Source organism: Eptatretus burgeri, chromosome 17 (genome assembly GCF_056783735.1).
Source record: "Eptatretus burgeri isolate ZD-2024b chromosome 17, Ebu_testis_v1, whole genome shotgun sequence".
Lineage (NCBI taxonomy): Eukaryota > Metazoa > Chordata > Myxini > Myxiniformes > Myxinidae > Eptatretus > Eptatretus burgeri.
The window spans coordinates 17,700,077-17,704,535 of NC_140977.1; the positions used below are offsets into that span (position 1 = coordinate 17,700,077).

General features: G+C 47.6%; 1 long non-coding RNA gene across 1 annotated transcript in view; it reads right to left on the reverse strand.

Moving 5' to 3' along the window:
* LOC147009439 (uncharacterized) overlaps positions 1 to 4,294 on the reverse strand; it is an 11,412-nt gene extending 7,118 nt beyond the window's left edge. The window contains exon 1 of the long non-coding RNA XR_015052884.1: positions 4,192 to 4,294. This is a non-coding gene — a long non-coding RNA (uncharacterized LOC147009439). The remainder of the gene's footprint in view (positions 1 to 4,191) is intronic.
* Positions 4,295 to 4,459: the final 165 nt, after the last annotated feature.

Below are 4,459 nucleotides of genomic sequence, written 5' to 3' on the forward strand. Positions count from 1 at the left end.
TATATATATATATATAAATACATATACGATTATATATTGTTACGACTGTGGAAATTCGCATTACACCATAAAGGGCCCTCAGGTGAGATATCTTCATAGGTACATGTGTAGTTAGCCCAAACCCGTTGTATAGAGGGATTTTATGTGATTCATCCGGGCTGCGACGCTTTGAGTTAGCCATTTTTTCTGTTCTATCTTTATTCTGAACCAACCACGTCTCAACCGCCATCACACAACAACTACGCCACCGCCACCATCTACGCTCCCACATCATCGCATCACCGCCATTCCCAAACGGCACCATAACCATCAAACCACCACCGAAAACCCTCCACCACCTTCACCTCTCTCCTTCTACGGCCATTCCCGCACCACCTGTGAACACTGAACGTCGGGCTGTCTCGGGCCCGTTCGGCGATTGGTGCCGAACGCACCGAGCCGCGAGCGCGAATAGCGGCCTTTCCGAGGAGAAATTCGGATCAAAAACGTTACACGCCCACTCCTCCTCTGTCCAATTAGTGAGTGCGGGGTGGCTTGGCCCCGCCTCCAAGCGTGTGTATGTGAAGTCTGTATATGCAAATTTTAGGATCAGGAGAGGTTCACGCCCATTTTTGCCCGACCAATGGCTGACCGGGGGGGGGGGTGACGTGGCCCCGCCTCCAATCGCGTTCTGATCCTAAAATTTGCATATACGCTTCTCCTGCGCGCCTATAAAAAGGCGAATTAGAAGAGTGGCAAAGTCGAGTCGGGCGGGTGAGGAGAGTGCGGAACTGAGAAGAGTTGCAGGAAGAGTTGAGTTCTGGAGTTGCCTGGAGAGGGTCGTCGAGAAGTGGCTGTTGGGGACGCGTTGCATTGCGTTGGTGAAGTTGAGGCGAGTGCGCGCGGTGGAACTGCAGACAAGGGAGCTCGGGTCCGAGGCAAGAAGGACGGCGGTCGGCGACAAGGTTGCGGTGTGAGATCGCTCGTCTCGTCGCAGGACCCAAGCTAGCCAGCCACTCCCCTCCCCCAGGGCATCAACAATCTCCCTTTCCCCCGCGCTGAGATAGTGCAAAAGGGGGCCCCGTTCCCACCCCCCTCCCCCACATGTGGTGCCAACGAAACCTGCCAAGGAGCACGGAGTCGGGGCACAGCCGAGCGGCCACATTTTCGGCTCGCCCGCCAACGCGTCATGAGGACGCGGGTGGGACCCCCACGGTCTCGCGGACCTGGCCGCTCCTCTCGGTCCCACGCACATTTGGCCTATGGGCCTGTCTGCCTCCTTGTCTATGAGGGTGGCTTCTTTCCTTTGCTTTTGTGTAAATGTGTGTTGGTGCCGTCTGCGAAGTAAAACTGTATAAGTGTTGCCGTGTGTGCGCGTAGTCGGTAATAACTGCGTCGTTGTTGCTTTTATTGTTTTGGTTGCTTTATGTGCATTTTGACTGTATGGCTGTATATACGTGCTTTCCCTGTGCCGGGAAATAAATGTGCATTGTGTGAACTGTGCCCGTTTCGCTTCGTCTCCTCCCTTTTAATTGACTATCCATCCTGCTTCACGTAAAGGGTTCGTAGTGGGTGCAAAACGCCCGGTAAATAATCTCAACCGTCGAGGTCGACAATAACACCGCTCGGTTATCCCGATAGTACGGAACGGGCCACCCATGCGGCTCGTGTCCGGAGTCGACCTGCGGCGAGGTACGATCGCCCGGTTTACCATCCGCGTCGGTACTTAGGTAGGTCGAGTTTGGCGAACAACCCTATCCTACGCGGGTGGCCGATTGGCACGATTGTGGTGAGGTCGAAAGGCCCACCCGTGACTGGCTCCGGGCGATAGTTCCCAGAGGGTCACGACTGAATTGTCCGTCCGGTGGGCGACGTGTCGCGATCCGACTTACGTGGCCGTCCACGGTCGCGAATTCACAACAATATGTATGTGTGTATACATATATATGTATATATATATATATATATATATATATATATATATATATATATACATATATATATATATACATGTATAGATATGTATATTTGTTTATGTATATATACACAACCGGTGTACTGTACTGGGCGGTGTATACCCTGGTTAAAATAGGTGTACCAGATCCCTGTGTCGCAAGAGGCCACCAGGGTTGCGTCAGGAAGGGAATCCGGTGTAAAACATGTGCCAAATCACTATGCGGATCATATGGATGATCCGCTGTGGCGACCCCTAACGGGAGCAGCCGAAAGAAGAAGAAGAAGAAGAAGAAGATATCCACGACTGGTCTAGAGTTTTAGAACACCCCCATTTTTCCAGTTTTTACTGAATGTTAATCAATTTAATGTTTTAATGTACTCTGTAATTAAAGCATAGAACAAATAAACAATTGCAGATAAAAACGAAATCATGAAATCGTTTTGTTGAACAAAATTTAATCTAAAACCTTTTGCAGATATAACAGCCGAACATACTCGTGGCATTCTTTGTACAATGGAAATCAAATATTGTTCGGAAAGTTCCTCCCAACACTGTTGCAGAAGTTCCCACAAATGTGTTGCACTTGTCGGTTGCTTTGCTTTCACCCTTCTGTGGAGTTCATCCCAAATCAGCTCGATGGGGTTTAAGTCTGGAGACTGTGCTGGCCATTCCATGATTTGAAGCCTCCCGTCTTGTTCTTTTCTTCCAAGGTAGTTCCGACGTCACCTGGAGGTATGTTTTGAGTCATTATCTTACTGTAGGATGAAACCCTGACCAACTAGGCGAAGACCAGATGGTATTGCATGGTGCTGCAAAATGCTGTGGTAGTCCTTTTGGTTCAGGGTGCCAGTCACTCTGTGCAAGTCGCCAACTTTGGATCCAGCAAAAGAGCCCCAGATCATCATGCTTCCTCCTCCATGTTTGACAGTTGGTGTCACACACTGAGGTACCATCCTTTCGCCTACTCGACGGCGTACAAAAACCCTGCATGATGAACCAAGCATTTCAAATTTTGATTCATCCGTCCATAAGACCTTCTTCCAGTTTTTAGTCATCCACTGACAGTCCCTCATGGCCCTCATCGCCCTCATCTTTTTCTTATTTTGCCATCTTAGCAATGACTTTCTTACTGCCACTCGACCTGTCAAACCTGCAGCTCAAAGTCTTCTCTTCACAGTTGAAACTGAGACTTCTTTACTTCAACCAGTGTTAAGCTGTGCTTGAAGCTGCTGTCCTGCGAGCCACCTATCACGCAAGCTGTTGACTCTCAGAAACTTGTCTTCTGATTGTTTTGTGGCTTTGGGTCTGCCAGACCTCTTCCTGTCAGAGTTTCCTCCAGTTTCCAAGTGCCTTTTGATGGTGTAGGAAACTACTCACTGACACCTTGGCTAATTTGCACTTTCTCCAAAGGAAAGACCGACACTTTGAAGGGTTATAATGGTCTGTCTGTCTTCCTTTGTTAATTGTCTTTTTCTCACCATTATGACAGCAATATACTACTTCCTGCAGTGCAATATTGTCCAACTAATTCTTCAGAGGGCGTAGCAAAACAGTCTGTTCCAACACTGCTTTTATACAGACAGAGGGTTTGTAACTAATCAACAAAAGTTGGGACACCTGTCGCAATTGTTTGCATCAACTTTCAAGGCTTAATTTACTTATATTGCTGCAGAACAGCTGCAGTTGCTTACCCATTACTTGTTCCCTGAAAAGGGCCTTTTTAACTACTCTGAAATTTACATTATTTTTCAGTTTTTGGTAACCTAAACTTTGTTTTTTTACCTCTTGCAGTTTACCGCTTAGCTTTGAGGTTATTCACTGGACTTGAACTGCTTAAATTTCAGTAAAAACTGGAAAAATGGGGGTGTTCTAAAACTTTCGACCGGTCGTGTATGTATGTAGCTATACAAGTTTAAACACCCGTCTGGATGTTCATCTATATGTTTGTGCAGTCCCTCGGATGGACGTTAAACCGAGCATCCCGTCCGTCGGAATTAGTTAGCTGATGTTAAAGATCCCATTGTGTACTCCGTGAAGAGTTGGCGAGCTATCACCGTCACCCTGAACAAAATACAAATTCCTGCCCCAACCAGAATGGGGGCACTGCATCAGCGGCACAGCCATGCTCCCAGCAATGATACAAACCAGCAGCCACAGGCCTCACACGAAATGAATGAACGTCTGACTGCACTGCACCCATGACACCCAACAACAACGAAACACGAGTCAACAAACAACAACCACATGTTCACAACCTTCGGTGGTGCTGAACGAAATGCCATGCTTCCAGGTCTTGAAGACGCTTGGGGGAAGGTGTATCTTCCAGCTTGGCAAGTCGGACCTGCTTTTTCCTCCTCGTTTTTTATTCAGGGTTGAATATTTTTTGTGTTGAATAATTTTTAAGTGGGAAGTTAAATGCTCTGGTAATACACACGGTAATGGGGATGAGAGGGATTCGAGAGAAGTAACATATATTTGGAATGAGATGAAGAAGAAGAAGAAGAAGAAGGAGCATAGGAAGAA